This window comes from Muntiacus reevesi, chromosome 15 (assembly GCF_963930625.1).
Source record: "Muntiacus reevesi chromosome 15, mMunRee1.1, whole genome shotgun sequence".
In the NCBI taxonomy this organism is placed as follows: domain Eukaryota; kingdom Metazoa; phylum Chordata; class Mammalia; order Artiodactyla; family Cervidae; genus Muntiacus; species Muntiacus reevesi.
In genome coordinates, this window is record NC_089263.1 from 52,702,648 (window position 1) to 52,730,539 (window position 27,892).

Genomic DNA, 27,892 nt, shown 5'->3' on the forward strand with positions numbered 1-27,892 from the left:
AAGGCGCTGCACTAGACACTGGCCCCTAGGGTAGCTCAAGTTGCTTTTAGTCTTATGGGAGAGGGGAAAAGAAAAGAGAGGATTAGCTCCTCGGGAGAGTACAAGACATTAAGTTCTGAGTTCATAGGAGGTGACTTAGCCAGAAAAGCCTTTCTAAGCAGCATGATACTCTAAGATCAGGAGAAGAGAGAGAGGCAGCCAGGGAAGAAAAGAGTTTCTGCCTGTGGAAACAATACATTCTTACAGGCAAATGCCAGATAGAGAGAGAGAGAACGCGCATCTGTAAGGAACTGAATGTGAGGAGGGTGTGACCAGAAAGGGGACAACAAGAAGCTACAGAAATATTACTGAATCCGTACTGGCTCTGCTCACCGCACGACAGGCCATTGAATGGGAGATGAGGTGTAGAGACAAGGAATATGACTTTATTCAGAGACCTGGCTGACCGAGAAGATGGCAGACTAATGTCTCTAAATAACCATCTTGTTGGGGCCTGGATGCCAGTTCTTTTTTTTTTAATAGAACCAGAGAGAGAAGGGCTGAGGAACTCAAGTCAAAAGGCAGAATAGAGAGGGAGAGGCAGTAAGAAAGTAAAATAAAATGGGTCTTCAGTCTTGCAAAACATCTCCGGGAAGGGGTGTGTTAATCTCTTCTTTCCTGCAGCCTTCACATGTGGGCAAGGTCAGATTATCTCCCTGTGAGCTACAAAGGCACTGCAGTTTAACAGTCTGGCAGAGGGACAGAGTCCTCCGAGGCAGGCTATTATGTATGATGATAATAACAAAAGCAATGAAAAGCAAGTCAAAGAAACAGTTCCATCATGGAGTCAGAATTAGCTTCTCTCTGGAACAGGAACTGCTGACTAATTAGAAGGAGCTGAGCACAGTCAGGGACAAATCTGACATGTATCTCAGTGCTCGGTCCTCATAATTTCCCCTAAATTATTTGTTAAAATAGATGGATGCACGGGAGGTAGGTGGGTTGGGTGGATGGACACAGGAGTAGGCAGATGAATAAGATGGGTATATAGAAGGATAAGGGGGTAGATGGACAGATGGGTGAGTAAATGGGTGGGTAGACGGGTGGGTGCATGAATGGATGGGTAGAGGGTTTTGAGGTCAGGTGCTGGGACAGATGATGGAAATATCATTAACTCATTAACGGAAACAGAAAAGTGAGAGGGAGGAATCATTATGGCCTCCTCTTCAGCCTGTGGCATCTGTTTAAGTTACCTGAGCTGGCTGCAGAGGATCCTGCTTGGTCACCCAGGCCTCATCACAGCTAGCTCTCCCTTCTGCCACTCCCGGAGGAAAGATACCCCTCCATGGAAATTGCATTTTGCCACGAGTGTCCCCTCTCTACCTGCTCTCCACCGAAAGCCTGCTTCCCAACAAAAGCAAAGGCACAGTGGATGCGCGGTGTTCTGTAAATGGAAAAATGTGGCTGGGACAAAAAGACCAGGCCATACCAGGTAAGAGCCCTCCACGTGCCAGGAACATTTCTGCACATTCATTCTCTCTGTCTCACCACTACTCTCACCAGCACCCATTGTCCAGATGAAAAACCGAGGCTGCTCAAGATTCTAAATCCGTGTGGGGCTCTGAGGAGCTTGCAGGCGCGAAAGACTTTTTTTGTCCCCCACTTTCTTATAGGCAAGACTCCAGCCTGTACGATCGTCCCTTAGTTCTGAAGGGCAGATTTGAACAGCTGCTAATCAAGAGAGGGGCAGCCGAGAAACCACCTCAGGCAAGATTATACTGCAGGAGAGACGCTCATGGTTAGAAGACTGACCACCTGAGATGAAGTTAAGGGCGTGAAGGCAGAAGAAGAAGGGGACAACAGAGGATGAGACGGTTGGAAGGCATCACTGGCTCAATGGACATGAATTTGAGCAAATTCTGGGAGATTGTGAAGGACAGGGAAGCCTGGAGTGCTACCACCCGTCCATCGGGTTGCAGAGAATCGGACACGACTGAGCAACTGAACAACTGAACGATGACAACAGGCCCTGCTCATACCTAATCTTATCAGAGACCTCACCCTTGAACCACTAATAAAAAAATCCTTCATCAAATCCTCTGGGGCTGCGACACATAGTTTTTCAAGGTGAGAGCCCCCAGTGTCCCTCTTTATCTGGCAAAGTAATACAGTTATCCATTTGTGTGTGTGTGGTAGTCACTCAGACACGTCCAACTCTTTGCAACTCCATGGACTGTAGCCCGCCAGGCTCCTCTAATCATGGGATTTTCCAGGCAAGAATACTGGAGTGGATTGCCATTGCCTTCTCCAGGGGATCTTCCCGTCTCAGGGATCGAACCCAGGTCTCTTGCATTGCAGGCAGATGATTTACTGTCTGAGCCACCAGGGAAGCCCTTTATCCTTTTCTACTTCACCCAAAACTCTGTCTCCAAGATTCAATTCAGCACCAGTGTATAGAGAAGCTGAGCTTTCAGCAGTAATTCCGCAGCTGTGACGTAAGCTGGGGCTTCCATGGTGGCTCAGTGGTAAAGGAACCGCCTGCAATGCAGGACATGCAGGTTCAATCCCTGGGTCGGGAAAATCCCCTGGAGGAGGGAATGGCAACCCACTCCAGGATTCTTGCCCAGAATATGCCATGGACAGAAGAGCCTGGCGGGCTATAGTCCATGGGGTTCCAAGAGTCGAACTCAGCAACTAAACAACAACAACAACAAATGATGCAAGCCAGGTTTTGAGCTCAGATTGGTCCATGCTTTCCTTTACATCACACTTCCTGATCATCACAGTTGTTACAGAGCAACCACTCCCCACTTCCAGGCTTTGCCAGGCTCCAGTTCACCCAGATGCCACCAGGAGGCCAACAGGCTTGGGCCTGGGCCAGCTCCACCCCCACCACACCTGGCATGTCAACCATTTTTCTCACCACTCAAGGAGAGGAACTTTCTGTGTGACCAGGGCTTGGATCCCCAAGGTGGAGGGGGTTGGGACAAAGAATCAAAACACAGAGCCGCTGTGTCTGCCTCATGTTACCATTCAGCTAAGAAACTGAGGGGCTTCCCTGGTGGCTCAGTGGTTAAAAACAAAAAAACCCCACCTGCCAATGCAGGTTCCATTCCTGGGTCAGGAAGATCCCCTGGAGAAGGAAATGGCACCCCACTCCAGTATCCTTGCCTGGAGAATCCCATGGACAGAGGAGCCTGGCGGGCTACAGTCCATGGAGTCTCGAAAGAATCAAACACCACTTAGTGACTAAACAAGAAACTGAGACACTACATGTGAAGCAACCCAACACCTAAAAGGGCAAACCTTTAGACAAATGCCCATCAGCATAGAGGCCTCCAAAGATTTGGACATCCAAGAGCAGTTAAATCCCCAAAGGCAGGAAGGGCTTCTGACTCAAGCTGGGAGCCCCATGCACGTTCTAGGCCAAAAGTGCCAGTGCTGCTGAGCTGGTGCATAAACAGTGGTCTCATCTGTCACCCCTCTCTTCCGAGCGGTGGCTTGATCGCACACCCACAGTCACTCAGGGAGCCACCAGCACAGCGAGCTGGGGGATTTCCTCTGTGCCCAGCTTCCCTTCCCTTTGGCTGGTAAAACTTCCACACGCTTTAAACACTTCCTAAAAGTGCCCTTTTCAGAGGCCATTGATGTCTCCTTCTGGGGCGGGAGGAGAATCAGACTGCATTTTCCCCTTAGTCCCCAGCTTTTCCCTAAATAGCCTCACTCCAGCAAAAGCAAGGCGACAACCTCACTTTTAAAGCCCTCCTCACTGTTTCAACATTCAGTTCCATCGGGAGCTCACAAAGGCACTGTGAATCGGTGGGGCTGGCACTGTGAACCTATTTCACAGAACCTGAAGCCCAGAGGGGCTAACGTAGTTGCTCATGTCCATACAGTAAGTTGGGTGGATCTGAATCCAGAACCCAGGCCACTAGGCAACAACCCGCTGCCTTTGAGCTCTTTCCATCATAAATCACAGCAAGGAATGCACTTGACACAGAGAGACACCAGAGACACATGGACCCGGAGCAGTACTTACCTTATCACTGGTGATGCACTCGGATCATTTCTATCCTATTTTGTTTTTCTAAGGGTCGTGAGCTGATAAATCGATTTCCTGACCTGCTCTTGTGTCAGGATCCCACCCCTGTCTGCCCAGGCTCCAGACCCCAGGAAGGGGACGGTCGCTGCAGCTAGGTGGGGGGGAGCAGACAGCCAGGCAGGGAGCGGCAGCCTCGGGAGATCTGGGTCCTCTCAGATTCTGCGGGCCTGCCTGAGCTCAGCCCTCAAACCTCCACCAGCCGGCTTCCTCCGGCGCTTGCAGAGGAAGGACCCTGCAGGCAGGACCCAAGCTCCCCCTCCCGCGATTTCCCGAAGGCCACGCCCCCGACAGGCCACGCCCCCACCTCAGTCTAGAAAATCCCAGCGGGAGGCTCTGCCCATTCCCGAGCTGAGGCAGGATCATGTGAACTCGGAGCTGGTGTCAGGCTGGGTGGCTGTTGAGGAAAGCTCGCCCACCACTGGATGAAGGCGGTGGGACAGCTCCCTCCAGGCGCCCTAAGCCTGCCTTCCATACACCCCAGACATAGTGGACGACCTAGATGAGAATGCTAAAGCCACCATTAGGGGCAGGGACTCCAAGGACTTGGGGGATTCAGGAGGAGCCGGGTGTGCTAATTCTACCCACGCAACCACCTTTGAGCACCTGCAAGACACCAAGAGATTCAGGAATGTTGAACCCCTGAGCCAGAGGTCTTTATTTGAGCCAGACAGGCTGAGGCTCAGATAACTAGAAAGTACCACAGACCTGCCTGCCAACGCAGGAGACCGGGGTTCAATCCCTGGGTGGGAAGATCCCTCAGAGGAGGAAGTGGCAACTCACTCCAGTATTCTTGCCTGGAAAATCCCATGGACAGAGGAGCCTGGTGGGCTCCAGTCCACGGGGTCACAAACAGTCGGACACAACTGATCAACTAAACAACAACAGACACAAGAGCTACAGGACAGCAGACATGGGCGGAGGAAGCTGACTGTTTCCACTCCCACCCCCAGGCTGTCACCCTTCAGCAGCCAGCATCTGGGTCAGTAGGTCACAACTACATGAGCAAAAAACTGGGCAGCTTATAAAAAATAACACCACTGCCCAGGCCCCACCCCAGACGAATTAAATCATGTTTTCTGGAGATGAGAGTGACTAGCACTTCACTTCAATCTTAGTTGCAGCATTCAAGATCTTCAGTCCTAATGGTGGCATGTGGGATATTTAGTTGTGGCATGCAGAATCCAGTTCCCTGACTAGGGATTGAACCCGGGCCCCGACTCACTGGAAAAGACCCTGATGCTGGGAAAGATTGAGGGCAGGAGGAAAAGGGGACAACAGAGGATGAGATGGTTGGATGGCATCACTGACTCAGTGGACATGAGTTTGAGCAGACTTCAGGAGATTAATGAAGGACAGGGAAGCCTGCAAGCGTGCTATAGTCCATGGGTTCGCAAAGAATTGGACATGACTTAGCAATTGAACAACAACCCTGCATTGGGGCCATGCAGCCTTATCCTCTGGACCACCAGGGAAGTCTCGAGCATCCATGTTTTTAAACAGCAGGGTCCCGAGCAGGGAGCAAGCATGAGGCTCTGGCTTCATGGGGTCTTCTGGCTCTCAGGACCATTTCCTAAACTCCCTCAGCCCAGCAGAGCTGACAGGATCCCTGGAGGTGATCTAGCCCAGCCTGTTCCCTTTACAGATGGGGAAACTCAGGCCCAAAGGGGCAAAGGCTCTAGACACGTCTTACTAAGTGATAGAGCCATGATTCTCCAAATGGCCTGCCGTGCTATTTCAGTTTAACCTCCTCTCTCTGTGGTGTCTCCTTGGAAGCTGACTGCAAGAACATTGCTGGAGCCAGAAAACCGATATCCACCACGGGGGTTGGGGGTGGGGGATTGAGGATGTGCATTCTCTATTTTGTTGGGTGATTTGTGATTTCATCTTCTCCAGGGAGTGAACTGCTACAGTCCTACTGGGAGGCTGTACTGGTAGAGGGCCCAGGAAAAATGCTCCTCTGTGGGGCTGGGGCCTCCAAGCAAATGCTCCTCCTCTGCCCAGTACAGCAGAAGCCTTGTCACGGTGCAGCAGTGTGTGTGGACACAGAGTGGAGAAGTCTGTGGGCCCTTCCTGATGCCGTATGAAAGGACAGATGGGGAAGGAGTGCAGGATTGACCTAAGCGTAAAAATCTGACTACCCTCAGGACACACCCAGCAAAGAGAGCACCCCTGACTGTCTTTACAGGGTGGCTCAGCCTAACAGGATGCACACACACAGGCTGTCTATACGATCAGCATCCATCCCTGAAGGACCACTGATGGCAGTGGGTAGCCCCCTTTCGCCAGGGACCCCCCACCCCCTTCCTATTGGGCCTTTGGAACTGCAGATGGAGAGATGACACTGACTTCAGATCAGTGAGCCCAGATCCTCTGTGAAATGCCCACTCAGGAAGAGAAAAAAGAACCTGTGTGTATTCTACTTTGGTGCTGATTTTTTTTTTTCTTTAATATAAAACAGGAAGGAAGGACTAGAAACCATGATGACATCAAGCACCAAGCAGTGGCCTGATGCGTCCTACAGACTCCATCGTAACCTCAGTCCCCCCGCAACTTCTCCAAGTAAACCTACAACCAAGTAAAAGCAGTGAGCTTGTGATTAAAATACCACCTCAGAAGAAGCCCACCTCTCCCCGTTCAGACTTCTCTCCTTAAGCCTAAAGTGGGCATAAAGTTGGAGCTGCCACCGTTGAGAGGGAGGCATCTGGTGAGGGGTGAGAATGCCTGGGTCCTCTAGGATTCCAGGGCTGCCTCTGTGGCTCTTTCCTGCCTGGAAAGACATAAGGGCCGAAATTGGGATAGGCTTGCCACCTGAATTCATTTGCTCAGTCTCTCTCTTCCAGCCCCAGGAGAGCAGTCAGGAAGCACTATAGACCCACTGGGATGACAGCCCCGGAAACCTGGATGAGCCCCATGCTGCGCTGGGCTTAGTTGCTCAGTTGTGTCCGACTCTTTGTGACCCCATGGACTGTAGCCCGCCAGGCTCCTCTGTCCATGGGGATTCTCCAGGCAAGAATACTGGAGTGGGTTGCCATGCCCTCCTCCAGGGGATCTTCCCAAGCCAGGAATCGCGCCCAGGTTTCCCGCATTGCAGATGGATTCTTTACCATCGGAGCCACCAGGGAAACCCAGGATAAGCCCTGGGCATCTCTATTGTGTCCTCAGCATAAACACCTGCTTCACGAACCTAGAGGCTTGGAAGGGCTGGTGGACTTTTCTGGGCTGCTCTAGAGGTCACCAAGAGGGCAACAGGGCCCCAGACCACAAAGCCTTTGGGCATCTACTGCCGCTCCCCTAGAGGTCCAGACAGCCTGGGAGTCATCAGAGGGAGGGTTCTGGAGTGGGCCCTGAGCTGGTGACAGAATGCAGGTTCCTCCAGCATATGACAGTCACACGGAGCGGTTAAGAACAGAAACTCTGGGCCAGACTGTGGAGGCTAAGTCCCCATGCTGCTACTGTCTGGCTATGTGACCTTGAGAAATCCATTCCTGGATGACCAGTTGGCACTTGTGAGAATCAAAGATGAGGTCCAGCAAATGCCTGGCACACAGTAGGTCATGGTAGTGAGGATGCAGTGATGATGAGAATGGTGGTGGTGATGGTGATGGCCCCACTCCCTCGAGCTGGAAGGTCCTGCCCCTCCCTCTGAGTCTCCCTAGAGAGGGTTAAGGATGGGCAGGCCAGCTTGGTAGGATGCTTGTCATGGAGTCCACTGTATTCCCCACAGGTACTCTACTGATATGGGGCTAGCTGGGGTAAAGGTCTTGAAGGCTCCCCAAGGGCTCCGAAAAATAGAAGAAATGTCTATCATGAGATGTCTGCTGTTTGACTGCAGGGATGACTTGTGCACTGAAAACTGGTCTTGGCCTTTCCAGCCTCACACTGCAGCACACACCTGCATCAGAGGAGCTGATGCAAGGCATTGCACTGCTGTAAATTCCAAGTGGCCAGTTAGGAATTAGGATGGCTTCAAGGACCCAGAGAAGGACCAGCAGAGAACCTCCCACAGTGCCTGGCTCTGCTGCCCTCCCTCGTGGGGTCAGAAAAGGGGCGGGAGCAACTCAGGATCAGGGAGCACAGGAAGTGCCATTTTGGGAGCACGTGCTGCGTGCCTTCCAAATGCCTCCCGTTTTAACCTTCACTTCAACTCTTCCCGTTTTAACCTTCACCTCAACTCTCTTTGATAGGCAAGGCAACTGAGACTCAGAGGGGGCCAGCATCTTGCCCAGGGTCACACAGCAGGCAAAATGCAGTGTGGTTTGACTCCAAAGAGAGGGCTCTAGACTAGCTTCCTGTTGCTGCTGAAACAAAATACCACAAACTTAGCTTAAGACAACACACATTTCTTATAGTCTGGTGATCAAAAGGGGGTCTTAAAGAGGGCTCCTCTCTTTGCTCAGTGGTGAAGAATCTGCCTGCCAATGCAGGAGACATCAGTTCGATCCCTAGTCTGGGAGGATCCCACATACCTTGGAGCCACTAAGCCCATCAGCCACAACTACCGAGCTCTAGAGCCTGGGAGCTGCAACTACTGAAGCCTGAGCACCCTAGAACCCATGCTCTGCAACAAGAGAAGCTACTGCAATAAGAAGCCCTCACACCGCAACTAGAGAGTGGCCCGCACAGCAACTGAAGACCCAGCACAGCCAAAAGGACATAAATAAAATTATTCAAATAACAAAAAAGTTGGGACTTCCCTGGCAGTCCAGTGGTTAAGACTCTGTGCTTGGAAAATGCAGGGGAACTAAAGTCCCACATATTGCGAGGTGTGGTCCAAAAAAAAAAAAAAAAAAAAAAAGTGGGTCTTGCTGGGCTAAAATCAAAGTGTCAGCAGGCCTGCCTTTCTTCTGGAGGGTATGGGGGAAAACCCACTTCCTTGCCTTTTCCAGCTTCTAAAGGCTTCTGGCATCCCTTGGCTTATGCCCCTTTCCGCCTTCAAAGCCAGCAGTGGCAGGCTGAGTCCATCTCACATTGCACCACACTGACCTCTGCTCCTATCTTCACATCTCCTTCTCTGCCCCACCCCTAGCCCCCTCTTCCTATTAAGGACCCTGTGATCACACTGGGCCCACCTAAATAATCCAGGACAATCTCCCTATTTGAAGGTCAGCTGATTAGCAACCTTAATTCCATCTGCTACCTTAATGTCCTTTTGGCATGTAAGGTAACATATTCACAGACTTCAGGGATCAGGAACTGGACATCACTTGGGGGCCATTATTCTGTCTACCACAACCCCCGCGTTGTATTTAAGGCCCTGTGAGCAGCACTTCTCAAATGTCACTAAGTCTTGTCTGATTCTTTGTGACCCCATGAACTGTAGCCCAGCAGGCTTCTCTGTCCATGGGATTTCCCAGCCAAAAATACTAGAGTGGGTTGCCATTTCCTGCCCTAGGGGATCTTCCCCACCTGCATTGGCAGGCAGGTTCTTTACCACTGACCCACCAGGGAAGCCCCCCCAGAAGCTGTACTTTGACCAATCCCCTTGGGTTTTTCTGACACACACCAATTTGAAAACCACTGTTTTAAGGGTGACTCAAATGCCACTTCCTCCACACAGCCCTCGCTGACACCCACGGGATAAGCAAACCTCCCTCCCCATCCCATCCCATGGCATTAACCAGAGCCTTCCTTGGCTTCTTCTCATCCCTACCTGGCCAACTTGCCCTTCGGAGTGGAGATGCCTGGGTGCTTGATCACTATGGCTGCAAGGGAGCTAGGACCAGAGCTCCTCATACAGACAGAAGGCGGCCTGTGAGATCAGAATGATAAATGGACGTGGGACAAGGGCAATGGCATGGGTGGTTACATGCTTTGAGCTTCCCACAATGTGCAAGGCACTGTGCTTCCATAAGGTAGGTGTCTTGATAATGCTGCACAGCAACCCTGACAGGAAATTATTATTATCCCACTGAAGACATCAAGGATCACCTGGCTGGCAACAGGTGGGATTCAACCTGGCTGGGATTCAAGTCAAGGTCCGAGTTAATTGTATTTTAGTAATTCCCCAGGCAGTGCATGGGAATTTGTAAGATTATGTCTTATGCCCATCTCTCCCTCCAGACCGCAAGCTGCATGAGAAGGGAGGAGCTGGGTCTATTTTGTTTTCTGTCAGAGAGAAGGAGGTTTGGTCCAAAAGAAAGAAAAGAAAGTGAAGTCACTCAGTCGTGTCCAACTCTTTGCAACCCTGTGGTCTGTAGCCCACCAGGCTCCTCTCCATGGGATTTTCCAGGCAAGAGTACTGGAGTGGGTAGCCATTTCCTTCTCCAGGGGATCTTCCTGACTCAGGGATTGAACCCGGGTCTCCGCATTGTAGGCAGATCCTTTACTGTCTGAGCCACCAGGGAAGTCCAAAAGGCACAAGGAAAATGTGTTGGACGTTGGAATGAATAAATGAGTCTAAACACCGTTGCTTTCTGCAGTCTGCCTGGAAGGCCAGCATGGCTGAAACTGAAGTTAGGACCTAACAAACTGGGGGAGACAGTCAGGATATGGATGGGGCAACAGGAAGAAGGTTGGCTTTGACTCCCAGGGCGTGTGTGTGGGTCTGTTTGTGAAAATGCATTACAACAGAAACCCGAAAGACAGACTCTGGTCTCTCTCTGGAGAATCTGTCTGTCTGAGAAGGTCTGAGCTGTCTGGGCCATCCTTCCCGTTCTGAGGCCAGAGCACAAACCACAGGCCACAAGGTTGCCATGACAACCCTCCCCACACCTGCCTCTCCCACCAGCTTCCTGCCTCTAGCCCCAGAGTGCTCCAACCCATCAATTAATAACCTAATAGTGTCTGACAACAATCATTCCAAACACCCAGGCAGCAACCCTCTTGAGAAACAGACTTCTCCAGGGAGCAAGAGCTACAGAGATGCTCATTACAGTCAGTCTGGGCCACCTGCTAAAATCTAGTTTTCTGAATTCAAATGACTCTCTCTTTCTGGCTTCTTCCTCTTGCTTTAAGGGTATGAGGTTGGCAGAGCTGATGACTGAAGCCTCAGAGGTTCCAGGGAAACAGACTCTAGAGAAGCTGCTATGCAGCATGCCTGCTCCCTCAACCCAGAATCAGACCCAGAGAAACTGATCCTGACCAAACGGGTTCTGGGATAAGGCCCTAGTCTTGGATGGTTATATCTCTGCTGGTCTTCTCCTTGGAGAAGCCTGCATCTTCTGCAAAGATTAATTAATTTGTCACCATGGCACTCAGAAAAAAACAAAGGAAAGACTTTCAAGTTGTGGTAGATTCAAGATGGTTGGAAATTATGTGATATTCTTCTCATGGAGAGATATGTCAGTTCTCTCCCCTTGAATCTAGGTGGGCTCTGTGACTAGTGACCAGTAAAATGATCCAGAAGCTACGCTGTATCAGCTTCTGAGTCCAAGTCTAAAGAGACTGGGGGCTCCCTCTTCCTGTCTCTTGGGATAGTAGCTCTAGGTGCCATGCTGTGAGAAAGCCCAAGTAGCCTCAGAGAGGCCCATTGAGAGGAACCTAAACCCTGGGCGACAGCCCCAGCTGACAGCCAGAATCAACTGGCTTACCACACAAATGTGTGATTTTGGAAGAAGACCCTCTAGCCCCAGCTGGGCCATCTCAGCTGATGCTGCAAGGAGTAGAAAAAAGCTATATCCACGAAGCTGTGACCAAATTGTAGATTCGTGAGCAAAACAGGTGAGTTATTTTAAGCCACTATCTTTTGAAGTGTTTTTTTAACAAAAGATAAATGGAGCACGTCTTTTTTTCCCCCCCTGCAAAATCATGAAAGGACTTTTTACAGTGTGTGAGGTAAGTATAATAATCTCCATTTTCCCTATGAGATACTAAGGTTCAGTTTGCCGACAAAGATCCTATAGTCAAAGCTATGGTTTTTCTAGTAGTCATGTACGGATGTGAGAGCTGGACCATAAAGAAGGCTGAGGAAGAACTGATACTTTTGAACTGTGGTGCTGGAGAAGACTCTTGAGTGTCCCTTGGACAGCAAGGAGGTCAAATCAGTAAAGCCTAAAGGAAATCAACCCTGAATACTCACTGGAAGGACTGATGCTGAAGCTGAAGCTCCAATAGTTTGGCCACCTGATGCAAAGAGCTGATTCAGGGAAAGACTGAAGGAAAAGACCCTGATGCTGGGAAAGACTTAGGGCAGGAGGAGAAGGGGACGACAGAGGATGAGATGGTTGGATGGCATCACCAACTCGATGGGCACGAGTCTGAGTGGCTGTGGGAGATGGTGAAGGACAGGGAAGCCTGGCGTGCTGCAGTCCATGGGGTTGCAGAGTCCAACGTGACTGAGAGACGGAACAACTCTAACGCTCAGAGATCTAAGGTATCGTTTGAGACCAGCCCGATAGAAAGGATGAAACTGTTTTCCACTCTTTGCTGTTCAATGAGTCTTCTTTCTCTACAATGTGTGCTGTACCCAGAAGGGTGCAATATAATAGTAACAACATGAATACTCAGAATTGGGGCTTCCTAGTGGTCCAGTGGTTAAGAATCTATTTTCCAATCAATGCAGGGGATATGGGTTTGACTCTTGGTCAGGAAATTAAGATCCCACATGCTGCAACCATTGAGCCTGTGCACACTAGTCCACGTACCACAACCAGAGAGAAACCTGTATGCCCCAAGGAAGATCTCAAGTGCCACAACTAAGACCTGATGCAGCCAAATAAATAAATAAATATTTAAAAAGAAAAAGAAGAAGAAGAATACTCCAAGCTAACATTTAGGGAGGACTGCAAAGCTTTTAAGGCAGGATCCTTACCTGCATGATCTCATGCTCTACGAAGTATACTGTATTACCATACTCATTTCACAGATGGTGCTACTGAGGCTTAAAAGGAGGGTATGTGACTTGTCCAAGGTAAGAGCTCTAAGTGGAAAAGTCCAGATTTGAACTCACAATGTCTCGTTCTGAAACTAGGCTCTTGTGCAGATATTCTCATCTGTACAGCCTAAAGCATCCATACTGCTCCAGCCCTGCTTCCTCTGTTAGGCTCAGGAATTCTCTTCCCTCCTTCCTTCTTCTGGAAACTCATGTGCGTTGGTGGGTGGCGGGGGTGAAGCCAAACCCTAACCATATCATCTCAGCTTTGCAGAATACCAAACCATTCCCATAACGTTTTTTGTTCTCACAACGCTTCTGTGAAGTGGCAACTAGTAGTCATCTCCAGTTTACAGACGCTCAGCCACAGCAAGTGACCTTCCGAAAGCCACACAGCCTCTGGCTCCAAGTCCATGCTCTCTCCTCGGTCCACCGCTAAACCCCAAAGTGCCTTCCCGCGCCGTGAGCGGTTCTCCAGCTCCAGGACTAACGGGGCAGGCTTCATCGCAGGCCGAGATCCAGGCCAACCAGCCACCCCACCTGGCATTTATTCGGCCAATCGCGGGCCGGTCCCCCCCCCCCCCCCAATCGGTGGCAGGGGGGCTTATTCTGGCCCCTGTAATCCCGCCCTATACTTGATGGAGCTGCCTGTCGCGGGAGAGGAACCGCGCGTAGATTTGGGGCCAGGCAAGGAAAGCCTTTGTGGATCACCTGTGCCTTGCAGCTCTAGGAGGAGACGGGTTAGCTGTCTGACTTTTCTGATGGGGAGGCGGCCGGGGAAGGCAGTAATTACCAGGTGGCCACGGAGCTCGCCCAGGGGGTGGCGGCAACCGCAGGCGGAGACATCCTGCCGGGCAGCCTCGCCGCTGCCGCGCCTGCCCGCCGCCGTCACGCACCCGCCCGGCCCCCGCTCTTGGCCTCCCCGCGCGCACGTGGGGCCCGGTTGCCCCCGACCCTCTCCGCGCGCTCGCGGGCCGCGCTGGGGGCGGCTCGGAGCTGGATGCCGGGAACCGGGGGCGGCCGCTGCCCGCAAGCGCGCCGGCGACCCCACCGCTGTGGCGAGGAGAGGACCGGCTCCGGGGATGGGGGGCACGTACCTGCGCTGCGAGAGGCCGGGGCGCAGTCACCCGCGTCCCTCTTACAGCCGGCGCGCGGCCAGCGGGGTGGACACTGCGTCGGGGGCTGCCGAAGGGGGTGGTCGGGGGAAGCCGGCGGCCCGCTTCCCGGTCAGACTCTCCTCCTCCTCGAATTTGGAGCCACAGCCTGCCCCGATCTCCCCTCCCCCAGCCCCTCCTCCCGCCCCCGTCGGGCACACCCAGCCTCGCCCCAGCTCCCTGCCTTTCTCTGCGACCACAGGCTCGGCGCCGGCCGGGAAGAGCCGCGGTCGGTCGGGCAGACCCGTCCGGAAGGCTCAGCTCTCCCCCGCCCCCACTACTATCCTGCCCCCGGGGACAGGAGCCCGAACCGCCAGCGGGGGGCTCACCCACCCTGGGCCCGGCTGCAAAAGCTCGAGGGTCCTTCTCCAGCCTCATCAGGAACCCCTAGGTAAGGAGAGCCCCTGGAACGACCCTTCTGCGCTGTTCACCTCTGTGTCCCCAGCGCCAGCACATCTGTAGCCATTCAGTAGATTCAGTGTCTCCTGGCTGTCAGGGCCTCTCTCCAGCGCGCAGGGACCTCAGAAATGAGGCCCAGATAGAGGGGGCGGGGGTGGGGGGGGTCTGCCCTTAGGTTTGCTGTCTCCTGGATCCCTACACTGGTGCCTTAGACCGCCTGAGTTTGCCTGCAGCGGGGGTGGCCAGGGAGAGCTCAGAGGACCTCCTACTGGTTTTGTTGAGAATGCAAGGAGGTTTCAGGGCCCTTTGCCCCACAAGCTCCCAGACAAAAACAGTACCAACAGTCATAACTCGGGGCTTTTGAGTATTAATACTTACTCGGTGCCAAGCACTGTTCTAAGTACTTAAATGAATGAACTCATTTGATTCTCACTGCTCTATGAGGTAGATATTCTTATTTACTCTTATTATCCCCATTTTACACATGAGGGAATGAGGCACAGAGAGCTCAAGTATCTTGCCAAAGGTCAGTCAGTTCAGTTGCTCAGTCCTGTCTGACTCTTTGTGACCCCATGAACTGCAACATTCCAGGCTTCCCTGTCCATCACCAACTCCCAGACCTTGCTCAAACTCATGTCCATCAAATTGGTGATACCATCCAACCATCTCATCCTCTGTCGCCCCCTTCTCCTGCCTTCAGTCTTGCCCAGCATCAGGGTCTTTTGCAATGAGTCAGCTCTTCACATCAGGTGGCCAAAGTATTGGAACTTCAGCATCAGTCCTTCCAATGAATATTCAGGACTGATTTCCTTTAGGATGGACTGGGTGGATCTCCTTGCAGTCCAAGGGACTCTCAAGAGTCTTCTCCAACACCACAGTTGAAAAGCATCAATTCTTCGGCGCTCAGCTTTCTTTATGGTCCAACTCTCACATCCATACATGACTACTGGAAAAACCATAGCTTTGACTAGACTGACATTTGTCAACAAAATAATGTCTCTTGATTTTTTAAGTGGGGACAATGAAATCCAAACCCAGGCGGGTGAGTCCAGAGCCCCATCACCACCTGCATCCTATCCCAAGCCACCCTTTGCTGGCCCCTCAGCATCATCTGCACACCTTACCTCCTGTGTCCCTGTCCACTGAGAAGACCTCCTGCCCTGCGTTCTGGATCTTGGCACAGTTGTAAGACCGGAAACTCACCTGCCCTATCAGGTCTGCTTGGCTGTCCCAGGCAATTTGTGCTGAGTCCCTCCCCCTGCTCATTGGCTCCCTCCCAAGCATCGCTTGCACTGCCCACTGGGGTCCCTGGCCCACAGCCATCTCTCTGCAGGACCCTCATTCCCTGCCCCATACCTGGCTGAGAGCAGGGCACTCTGTTCCTGTTTGTGAACTGAGTGTCTGGGACTGGTTGCTGCAGGAGTCCACAGAAGCTCGTGTGGTTGGTGGTCAGATGGACGGTTGGGGGTTAGGGATGGCCGGCAGCTGGAGTGCAGGCAGACAGAGGCAGACTGATGGCTCATTTTCTGCTAACTGCTCCAGGGGCTCAAAGCTCCACACTTCGTGACTGAGCTACTAGGTGAATCTCTGGAAGGAAAGGGACTGTGGGCAGGAGGGCAGAAGATACCCTGGCAGGGGAGCAGGGGGAGCAGGGAGAGCAGGGGGAGGCGAGGCATTTTGCTTTTCCTGTTGGGCACGTGCCCAGCAACCTCCCAGCAGGCTCTTCTGCTGGTCCTCATTTTGAAATTCCTCCTTCTTGTGAAACCTTCACAAATGGAGTCTTCTGGACTAACTACTCATGCCACAAAAATGCACAGATAAACTTTTTTAAAGATTGTCATACTAAAAGTGGTTGTTAAGAGTTTGGCTTGGAGAGCCAGAGTGTCTGAATTCCAGAGTGTGAATTCCGTCTCTGCACCTGTTAGTAGAGTAACCTTGAACAGATCCCTGGACTCCTCTGTGCTGGGTTCCTGGTGTGTGAAATGGGGACGCAGCTTCAAACGGAGGTTGAGGTGATTGCACAAGTTAAATCAAGCCCTTAGGCACATACTAGGGTTCAGTAGATGTTAGGTGTTATTGTTGTTCACTCCAAATACCCTCTTATATATAGCTGTTATTATGGTCCATTCAAATACCCTCTTGGCTCTTACCCTTTGAATACTGTGGTTTTATTCTCTGCCTTTCGCAGATCAGGAAACTGAGTTTCAGTGAATTGCCTAAGGCCACTCAGTTCTGGGTGTCTGAGCCTGGCTGTGAAGCTGCTTCCTGCAGTGATTACATTCTGCCTCATCCTATCCCTCCTGGATAGAAGCGGGGTATTAAAGCCCATCATCAGTTACTAGGTCCAGGATTCCGACTCTCAGGGGTACAGTGCTTGTGACATAGAAAGTTTATTGCAAAGTGAATCCTGCGAGGGCTGTCATATTGCCCACTTCCAGGGGTGGGAACACACTATAATCTATCAGGTGGGGGCCTCTGGAGTGGGGCCATGTGGCAGTACTCTGTGGTCTTGCCTCCCTGCTTCTCTTTTTCTAGCCTACAATCTCTGCTTACAGATATCCAGACATATCTGGAACTTTTCAGTCTTCAATTAAAACAAACTCCATTTCAACTCACACTTCATTTTTTAGTGTGACGGAACAGCATGGTACCTATGTTGTTGTTGTTTAGTTGCTCAGTCGTGTCTGACTCTTTGCAACCCCATGGACTATAGCCTGCCAGGCTCCTCTGTCCATAGGGTTTTCCCAGGCAAGAGTAATGGAGTGGGTTGCCACTGCCTTCTTCTGGGGATCTTCCTGACCCAGGGATCACACCCGCCTCTCCTGCATTGGCAAGCAGATTCTTTACCGCTGAGCCACCAGGGGAAGCCTTCATGGTACCTATACCGCTTACTTAAAGATCCAGAATAGGCCTGTGGAATAGGGGGATGGGCACTCCCTGAGGAAATGCTAGGTTTGGAGAAGCAAAGAGATTCACCGCGCCGCCTGCAGAGTCAGTGGCTTTTGGCTAGACTTTACTGTGTTTCTTGGTGTCAAGATGTCCAGACCTTGGCAGGGTCAGCAGAATTTGTAAACAAAATCTGGCACTGGCCATACATAAACAACAAAGAGCTCATTTAGTTAAAATGAGGCATGCGCTGTTTTCCAGAACCTTTTGGGACCTAGAGAATGGTAAATTATGGCCCATGCTCTTGGAATGCTGATTTGAGATGCTGTGCTAATAACTGTCTTTCTTGCCCACAGAAATCCTCTCCCACATTGGGCTGGGCTCCAGAGACGTGGTCAGAATTTCTCCATAGCCGGTGCAAGTAACAATTATGTCCATGTCTTCTTTTTCAGTCTCTCGTAGGTTTTTGGTCTTGGCACTGGCGTTTTCCGGTGTCAAGTCCAAAGAGGAATGGTGGCAGGGGCTCAGAAATGGCAGCTGATGGAAAGCATGGAAGAGCTGGTTGCCTCCAGGCAGATCCATTCATCACCCTTCTCTATCCTACTCTACTGACTATATCACAGCGTTCCCTCACTCTCTGGCTTCTCTGCTGGGTTGGGCAAGCGGAAGCACTCAGTGGGATCAGAGGGTCGCAGAGACTGGGATCAGGGAAGTCCAGGTCACTTCAGGCTGGCCGTCCCTTTGCTGCAGTCATCAGCTCCTGCTGGAGTCTCTCTCTCTCCTGCGCTGTTCACCCCCTTCCTCCTCCAGGTCTGGGGACAGTAACAGTAACAGCTCCCCAGAGATGCTAGTCTCGGGGTGCTGCGCCATCCTGCGTTGGTTCCCTTAGCCCTCCCCAATCCCTTGAAAACCGTCCCTGTGACACCCTCTCCCGAGTCACCCCGCCTGAGTGGCCTCTGCTTCCTGCCGAGACGCTCGCTGGTGCAGATATGTGTGTTTCCAGATGTGTCCTCACAGTGAGCTCACACTAATGGAAGGATGTGTGCCTACTTCAGAATGTGTACAGACTATTTACTTAAAAAAAAAAACAAAAAAAAAACCCTAACCGTTTTTCCAGTTCATTCTTCTAATTAGCACAGCTGGCCGGCCTCAGAGGAAATCTCTCTTTATCCCCCAAATGACGGGACTGAGTCTCTAACTTCCTCACTTAGCTCCGACACTGGCTCATCTCTGCCCCAGGCCTCCTTTTGCAGACTCCCCTGCCTTGTGCTTCGTCGCTAGGAGCTTCCTAGCTCCTCCTTAAGGTGCGCAACTATCCAGAAATACTCGTCACTGCTGAGTCCAGCAACTCCCAGGACGGTTTCAGGCAACAAGGGGCTGGTTTCTCTGAAAATGATCTTTTCTGGCATCAACCAACCACACACCAGCAGGCTCTGACCTGAGCTGATTCATCAGTTGACCCAGGGCCTGATTAACGCCACAATGTTGCTTCTGCCCCCATTCAGATCATCTGTAGGTGCTCAGACAGAGCTTGACTAACCTGGACACCCAAAGGCAGGAAAATCTGAGCTCAAGTCCAGTTGAAGCATCAGCACACACGTCTGGAGAGCTGGGGAACCCGCGTCACCTTCCCGGCTAGGCTGTGGACTCCTGGGGAAGACCTGCAGGCCGGGCTTGCTCAGGCCGAGCTGGGAGCATCTAAATGTCTGGGTTCAAATCCCAAATCTGTTGTGCTCTGGTTGTTACAGCTCTGGCAAGTCTGAGCCCAGAGGCTCAGTTTCTTCTTTAAAATGGGGTTAATAACGAAGGTTGGTGTAAGAATGAAATATAACGGTGCTCTCAAGAAATCTGGTTGACCTAGAAAGTGGGAGCCCAGCCTTGCAGGTGCAAAAGGAGATTATGCTGAGAAGGCACGAAACAGGACTTGGCTGACTGAAGTGGGGTGAGACAGGGCAGGCTGGGGTTGACCAGCTTCTTGCTCATGGAGACTGGGTAAAATCCTGGCTCTTCACACTGGCTGTGTGACCTCGGAAACTTACATGACCTCTCTGTGCCTCAGTTTCCTCATCTGTGAAATGGGCATAGTAACAGTACTTCACAGAGTTGTTGTATTAAATGAGTTAATAAGAAAAAAATCCTTTACAACCATGCCTACCTTTAGTGGGTGCTCAATAAATGTTAGGACACCCTCTTATGCAATGCCTGCAGAAGGCTTATGTGTGCCCCTCTGGTTCAGGTTCCCAAACTCTTCCAGACTTAACTGTCTGCAGCCCCTAAAAGGAATTCTTAGGGAACATGCTTCAACTTCCCCAGATAAGCTTAGGTGCCTCTGATGAGGGGTGAGAGGTTAGGGAGAAAGGGCTGAAATGAGAGGGAACTGGCAAAGTATGTATAGTCTATGTGGTGTCTCACCCAGAAAATCTTGGTGAAAATTCTCCCTCAGTGTTGGGCTTCAGACCTTTCCTGGGCTGCTCCCAGGCTGTCGACTCGTATCCTGGGTTGATCATGGTGCCAGAGAAGGTAGCCTCGAAATGAGGAGATGCTCCCTGGAGCCAGACAGCCTGGGTTCAAACCCCAGCTCAGCCTCTTGCCAAGTTACTTAACCTCTTAGTGCGTCATCCATGAATTGAGGTGGATAAGAATGGCACCTTCCTCCCAGAATATTGGGTAAAGTGCTCTGAACAGTTCCGAGCCACACTTGAATGCTCGGTAAATGTCAGCTACTGTTAATATACCACCACCCGCAGTGTCCTCTGCCTACCAGGGCACAGCTGTTGTAGTAGCCAGAATAGTGGTCTCTTTTGAGGATGCCCACGTGCTAATCCTCAGAACCTATATTGCCTTACATGGGGAAGCGAACTGTGCAGATGTGATAAAGTTAAGGATCTGGAGACAGGGAGATTATTCTGGGTTATCTGGCTGAGCCCAGTGCAATCACAAGGGTGAAAGATGAAAGCAGAAGAGGGAGACTGTCAGAGTGGTGCGGGGTGGGAGGGACTGGACCAGCCGTTGTTGGCTTTGAGGATGGGAGCTGGTTCCAAGAGCCGGGAAATGCAGGCCACTTCTAGAAGGTGAAGAAGGCAATGGAGTGGATTTTCTCCTATAGCCTCCACGATGGAACTCAGCCATGAATCCCATTTCTGACTTCTGGACTTGTTAAGATAGTCAGCTCGTGTTGTTGGACGTCACTGAGCTTGTGGTCAGATTGTTACAGAAGCAACGGGGAACTCTTAGAGCTGCCGAGACAGCTGCATCCTTGAAGGAGGCACCGTGTGGAGTCACTCTGTGGTGGTTATTGAGCACCTGTGGCATCACCCCCTTCTTCTCGCCTTCTGGACATGTGGGGAACACACTGGTCTCTGGAACTGAACTTCCCCTGGGCATAGGCACTGCCAAGGATGGACTATTAAAAGGCAGGATTGCTGAGGGTGGTGGTACAAAGCCTCCTGGGGAAGCAGCCCTCAGCAGGGCCTTGAAGGATGGAGCATGCTGAGTTTGACAGCAGGAAGAGAAAGGGAAGGCATGGCTGGAAGCAGCCCAGTAGGATCAAAGACAAGGAGGTCAGCCTACTTATTCATTAATTATTCATTCATCTGTTCATTCACCACCTGTGCTCCAGGCCCTGTGGAGGGTACCTGGATAGTGGAGTGAGTCAGACAGACCTGGTGGAAGCCAATATGCCATTACGATAAAACATGACAAGCCTTACAGCAGGACAAGACTGGCTTGTAAAGGGGGCACATCAGGATTGGTTTCCTGAAGAAAGAGAGAGAGCCTTCATCACAGGATGAGCTGAAGCTTTATAGCTTCAGGCTATCTGTGGTACGCTGCACTCCGCAGGTGCTGACTGATAGGAATTTAGCCATGTAAAGATTGTTATTCCCAGTCCAATTCTGTCCTAATCCATTTTATTACAGGAAGGAGAAAGCCTCAGGTGGGTGCCATTATTTCTCAAGCACCACTTTAATTCTTGCTAAGCTTCCCACATGGCTCAGTGGTAAAGAATCTGCCTGGCAATACAGGAGATTCGGGTTTGATCCCTGGTCAGGAAGATCCCCTGGAGAAGGAAATGGCAACCCATTCCAGCATTGCCTGGGAAATCCTATGGATAGAGGAGCCTGGAGGGCTACAATCCATCAGGTCCCAAAGAGTCAGACACGACCGAGCAACTAAACAGCAACAACAATCTCCCTTTGTAACCTAGAGAGTCAGCCTCAGGTGTATTCTGCAGGTAACAGGTGCTAATTCAAGTTTAATACCACTGCTTTTTGTTTAATTACCTTCCTTTTGTGGCCAGGGGCACTGATTTTTTATTTCTGGGAGTAGAACACAATTTCTATTAAATTTTTCTTAAATGTTAAGTACAATTTCCCTGGTGGTCTAGTGGCTAAGACTCCACATTCCCAAAGCAGGGGGATAATAGTATAATAGAACCATGAGTCGAGGGTTCTTTCTCTTGCCCTGGAGTTGACCACTGGGGTCCAGTTGAGGACAAAGAGGCACTAACTGTCCCTCGGCAATGGATCTGGCCCGCCTTCAGGACCTCCCCATCCTAATCCCCACCCCTAACACGCGCACTCAGTACTGGGGAGGGCGGAGAAGGAACTGGGATCGGAGGTGAGCAGTGATTGGCTGTGAGATTCTCCAGAAGTCTCCTAGAGCTGGGGGTGGGGCTGCCACAGCAAGAGGAGCCCAGGGGACACAGTCTGCTGTGGCAGGGGACATGCAATCTGCTCAGGGTGCCTTTTGGGACAGGAAGAGACAAACCTGGAGAGAGACAAGAGGCAGCCCCAGTGGACAGTGAGTGGCCTAACGCCCTCCAATCATCATGCAGGGCTGTGTGGCTGAGTGGATGAGGAGGAAAGGAGCTGACATCTCCCAGGAGGACTGTCTGACAGCGGGGTGGGAGCCAGGAGGAGATGGTGCTGCAGCCAAGGCTCCCATGTCAGGGATCTGGCTAGCAGGGAGGCCCCAGTGCACCTCTGAAGAATTCTTGTCTTGTGCCCCTAAGGGGGCAGCAGGGCCAGTGCAGGCTGGCCGGTGAGAAGAGATGACCAAGGGAAAGGGGACCTCGTGTGGTAGGCTACATCATGGGACACGGACTCCTGTCCCTCTCTCTCCTGTCCCCAAGGCACTGAGGGAGCCAGGCCCTGGAGGAGTGGAGAAGGGCGGAAAGCTGTTCTCTCTTTAGAATGTGGGTTCTTAGACCCTCTTCATCATCCACTGGGGACCAGTTGGGGACCCTAGGCGTTATTCTGAGGTATCAGGGTTTGGACCCAAGGTAACAAAAAAAGTGATGGACTCTGCCCAAGAAACTGTGGAGGAGCACAGGGGAGATCTGAAAATAGAAATGGCAAGTTTCAAGTTCATTACTCTGAATGGAGGTTCTGCAGTAACCCAGTCTCCAGAGGAAACTATTCAAAGGAAAACACCATAAGGGGCTTCCCTGGTGGTCCAGTGGCTAAGACACCACACTCCCAGTGCAGGGAGCCTGGGTTAGGTTCATGGTCAGGGAACTAGATCCCACAAGGTGCCACTAAGAGTTCGCATGCCACAACTAAAGATCCTGCATGACAGAACTAGGAAAAAAAAGATCAAAGGGAAAACATCATGCATATAACAACATGAAACATGAATGGCTGAATTTTCAAAACTCTGATTCAGAAGGGAAGACTGGGACTGACAAAGCAACTACAGTACTCTGCTAACAGCTATGATTGGAGGGTGATGGGCAGGAGGAGCCACGCTGTGGGAGTCCAATGTACAAAAAGCATCTGATCAAGAGGAAGCAGTCAGGGTAGCCTTCCTGGAAGAGGTGTATTCTAAACTGAAGCCTTCAGGGGGACTAGGAGGTATCTTAGGAATTATCCCAATGACTGGTGTACATGGTGCTGTGGATACAGAAGGGGCCCTTTGAGGACTAATGGTGGGGATATGGGGGTCTCTAATTAGTCTGGGGTGTATGGCTGGGGACAGGTGTCCCGTAGTTAGCTTAGTCATCTGGGGCAAGAAGAAGCAAGGTGTACGCCCCACCAGTCACTTCTTGAATTTGAGTCTGTCTCCCCAGCTACAGCGTGAGTGGTCTGGGCAGGAACCAGCTCCCTCCACCTGGGGCTACCACTTAGCGGACAACCGATGTGCTGAAGGACAGGATGGATGGAAAGATCATTTGAGACAGTTACAGGAGATGACGCCTCTGAAGCCAGGGACCAGCAGGAGACACTAGATGGTAGTCGGCCTCTACTCACCTCCCTCTCAGAAAAGCGCCCAGCCTGGGACTGGGTCCTTGGACTCCTTTCCCAGGGCTCAAACCGACCCCCTTCCCGGGCCCCTCCCTCCTAGCTGCAGTTACCCAGGGTCGGGCCATGCCCCAGGGGAGCTGGACAGTTGGACAGTGTTAGACTTCGAGATCAGCCTCCAGGGTCCCTGGACAGGGCAACCCCCTCTGGCCCGCAGCACCCACACGCCACCCTCGCGGCACGCCCTCTGGGCGGTAGGACTTGGACCCCCACAGCACTATCAATTTGGACCCTGTAATGATAAGGACCTCCCTCCGGGCCTTTCTCCTCTCTCCACGCCCCCGGCGGCCCCCCACCCCCGCCCCCAGGCCTTTGTCGGAGACTGGATTTTGCATTTTCCTTTCCAGGTGGGCGGTGGGGAGTGGGGGGTGGGGGACCGGCCTTGCTGAAGGTCGGTAGTCCCCTCGGCCGCGCGGCAGCCACCGTCCCAGCCTTACCCGACCCATCCGGGCGCACTCACCTCTCTCGGGTCCGGGTGCCGGAGGCCAGGCCGCGGCTCCGTCCCGCCCGGCTGGGCCCGACGCCGGCGGGCGGGAGAGAAGGACTGCCGCGAGGCGGCAGCGGCGGCGGCGGGACCCGGGTCCGGCGGGGGCGTGGTGCGAGCGGCCCTGCGCTCCGGCTCCGGCTCCCGCTCGCCCGCGCGCCGCGCCGCCACCTGGAGGCGGAGGAGAGGGCGGAGGCTCGCGGCGGCCGGGGCGGCCAGGGCAGGGTGCGGCTTCCAGGAGGGCTCCTCAGGGCTATTGCTCTCCCGTGGGGAACGCGGAGGGGCCCGGAGGCTTCTCCTCCACCTGCTTATTTGGGGCCTCTTGCGGGAGGGGCAGTGGGGAGCAGGTGGCCCGTTTGCTTCTGCCAGAGCTCAGGCTGCGTGTGTTGTGTGACTTGGTGAACTTGACCTCGGCGGGCTGGGCCCCAAATCCCGAGCTTGGGAAGGGGACGGCATTTCTGAGCCCTGCCCCGACCCCCACCTCTTCCCAGGTCCCTCCCAGACCCTCCAGGACCCTCCCTTCCCCCACTCCCCACCCCCGGGCTCCTGCCCGACTTCCTGTTGCCCACTCTGCCCCCCCTTTACAGATGGAGAGGTCCCCCATGCTGTCAGCCTCCCCAGGCCCACTCCTCCTGCCCTAGCTCCATGGAGAAGAGCAAGAAGAGAGAATGGAAGAAATGAGAAGCCGGCGGCAGCCTCCAGCCTTGACCGAGCGGCCTCTATGTGCCCTTGTGCGGAGGAACGCTGCGCACACCTGCGTCTGCCAGGACGGTCCGCTCTGCACACCAGCTGCTCTTCTCTCGGATGTTCCTGCTTCTTGGCCCCTTCTTCTCAGTTGTTCTGTCTCATCCGTTTTTCAGCCCATCCCTAGAAGGCGGTGCTCCCATGGTGCGCTGCAGCCAACCTGTACTAGCTTGTGAGAGCAGGTTAGTGAATTTCCCAGAATTTTCCAAGCCAGTTGTTAAACACGGCCATCATTAAAAACGAGTTTATGTAAATCTGCACGTAATTTATGTTAAAAACCATAGTAATAAACACTCAAAATGTGCCTCTTCTTATTTTACTGTTACCTGTGCTTTTCAGGTTATTTGCACCTGTTTCCATCTGCATGGAGGCAATATATTACAGGGTACACTGCACGTCTCCTTCCACCTCTGTGGTTAGTAACACCATGGCTGCAGCTTGAAATCGGCCATGGCCAGGGTATTTCCGCCACAGAAATTGGCAAGTGTTACCAATCAGGGCTTGATTTATGTCTTCTGCAGTGTCTAGACTCTCTAGACTTGATTGAGAAAGTGACAGGGAAAATGTGAATAGTGCAGATTAAATTTAGAGGTGTATTGGATGAATATAGTATGGAGACTATATTTCTTTTTTTTTTTTTTAATGTGCTATGTCTGTAAGCCATCACAATGTGAGCAGCACAAAAAAATTGAGGAAATTTGGCCAGCATTCAGCAACTACTACCTGACTGAGCAATTGCTCATGTCATCAGTGAGTGAAGTTCTGATAGACATCTTTGGCGTGTTTCACTTTCATCTTACTTGCTAACATAAAACATCAACTGACATTCACATTGGAACTACACTCATTCATCTCTTGCAGGCATAGGCTGGCTATAAATACATAGGCTTGGCAAAAATCAGTGAGAGCATTCTAAGAGAATCCATTGACTGTATGGATTTTATAATAAAAGTATGTATTTTATATATAGTTTATTTGTAAATTGTGTCATAGTCCATTATATCTGTAAATATGTCCGTGTATATGTATATTCCCTCGCCCTGGTTGGTTGATAAATATTTTGGCTGGATGTTTAATGTTGGCTGGTGCTTCCTAAGGTTTGCCCTATGCTTTCTCATTTTCTCACTTTAATGTATTCCACAGGGTAGCCCTTTGTCCCACGTGCATGCGTGCTAAGTCACTTCAGTCATGTCTGATTCTTTGTGACCCTATGGACTGTAGCTCCTCTGTCCATGGGATTCTCCAGGAGAGTACTGGAGTGGGTTGCCATGCCCTCCTCCAGGGGATCATCCCGACCCCGGGATCGAACCTGTGTCTCTTGCATCTCCTGCATTGGCATTTCTCTCTTGTGTCTCCTGCATTTATCACTAGCGCCACCTGGGAGCGCCACAGATGATCCCAAGTCTCCCTCCAGGCAGCAGTGGGCATGAAAATCCAGTGGCCACTTGGATATTTCCCAGACACTGGGTCACATGTCTCCCAGGCCAGTGCAGAGAGGGTGGGGCCCGGGAGCGCAGAAGCAGCATGATCTGCGGTGCCCCCCTCAGCAACAGGGCCCAGGGTACCATCCAGAGGACCATCCCCTGGGGCTGGCAGTGTATGAGTGAGGTGTGGAGCCAACTGATGGAGTGATGGATAGGGTATGGGGAGGAGAGGGGGCATCAAAGGGTCTGGAGGGACGAGATGGGGGAGGACAGGGAATTGTGTGTTGAGCACTTTGAGTTGGCAGTGTCTTGGGACTTTCCAGCAGAGAACAGATCTGGAGGTTTCAGGCGAGAGGTTGGGACTGGAGGGAAGTTTGCAGCCTCTGCGAACAGATTGGAATGAAAGTTGTGGATGTGTATGAACCTGTCTGGGGCCAAAGGAGGTAGTGAGAAGAGGGCTGGGTGCGCCTCGAGGCGAGCCCAAGGACCAACCAAACCACAAAGGGCTGGGTGTGGCAGGTGTGGCGGTCACCTGGGGTGACTGTCCTGAGGTGCTATGAGGGCTGAGCTGTCTGAGGCTGGCAGACGAGTTGGCAGGCTCCCGCCAACACCCAGGGTCAGGGGTGTGTGTGTGTGACCTAGGGTGAGAATAGCTGGCTAAGACAAGGACACCAGAGTCCACAGGCACTCTCAGGTGCAGGATGTGACCCGTGAAACATGGGATGTGGAGATGAGCGGTCAGGCCCACATCACAGAAGGCTGTGCTTGTGTGACAGCTTGGTGTCACTGGAGGAGCCGGGGGGAGGAGCAGAGGAAGCCTGGTGTCCAGGTGGGGGCTCTGAGGGGCAGTGAGCACTTGGAGTGGGGCTGGGGGCCAGCGCTGAAGCGGTTCAAGGGGGAAGAGGTCTGGAAGGCAGAGCCTAGGACTTGGGACACAGGAAGCTTCCAGTGAACCTCTGTGGAAGGAATAAGTGAATGAATGAGGGGCTAGCAAGTCAGCGCCGAAGAGCCGTACCACAGTGGGGAGAATTGGGAGACAGAGAGAGGATTCCAAGGGGTGACTACAGGGCACAAAGCCTGCAAGGTGGCCACTGTTCATATGCTAGAGGTAGCTCTGCAGAGTGGTCAGATGCGCAGATCACAGAGGCTGGGGAAAGAATGGGCAAAGAGACAAGAGGAGACCCTTTGTCTGATTTTATTTTTTGGCCACACCAAGAGGCATGTGGGTTCTTAGTTCCCTGAACAGGGATCGAACTTGCGCCCCCTGCATTGGACGCTTGGAGTCTTAACTACTGGACCGCTGGGGAAGTCCTGAGAGGAGATCCTCTTAAAGAAGTCTGGTGAAAAAGGAAAGGAGACACTGAGGCAGCAGCTGGACAGAAATCTACCGGAAAAAAAGTTTGATGTATGGATACTAATACACCTTCCTTCCTTCTGATGTCCACCAACCCTCTCCCCTGACCCCACCCCCTCAAATCCATCCATCTGATTTAAGCATCTAATCTGAGGCTTCCAAGGTCTAAATTGCAGATCTGGTAATTTCTAGTTAGGTAGCCTTGGGAACATCCAAAGGACCATTTTAAGCTAAGCTCCTGCCAGACACAAATTCCAA

The 27,892-nt window shown here is 52.1% G+C and overlaps 1 protein-coding gene and 1 long non-coding RNA gene across 8 annotated transcripts in view; one reads left to right on the forward strand and one right to left on the reverse strand.

The window, feature by feature from the left end:
• GPR68 (G protein-coupled receptor 68) overlaps positions 1-24,940 on the reverse strand; it is a 35,503-nt gene extending 10,563 nt beyond the window's left edge. The window contains exons 1-3 of one of the 7 annotated variants that reach the window (XM_065906697.1): positions 24,865-24,940; positions 24,089-24,283; positions 15,800-16,030 (exon numbers count right to left, since the gene is read on the reverse strand). The gene's annotated coding sequence lies outside the window, so the exon portion shown is untranslated. Of the gene's footprint in view, positions 1-4,018; positions 4,280-13,987; positions 14,120-14,475; positions 15,307-15,799; positions 16,031-18,869; positions 19,572-24,088; positions 24,284-24,864 lie in introns of those variants that run through there. The other 6 variants (XM_065906696.1, XM_065906700.1, XM_065906701.1 and 3 more) reach the window with 6 other exon arrangements.
• LOC136147328 (uncharacterized) lies at positions 14,270-25,932 on the forward strand. The gene is made up of 2 exons (XR_010659166.1): positions 14,270-14,435; positions 24,700-25,932. It is a non-coding gene; the product is annotated as an uncharacterized lncRNA (long non-coding RNA).
• The last annotated feature ends 1,960 nt before the right edge of the window (positions 25,933-27,892 follow it).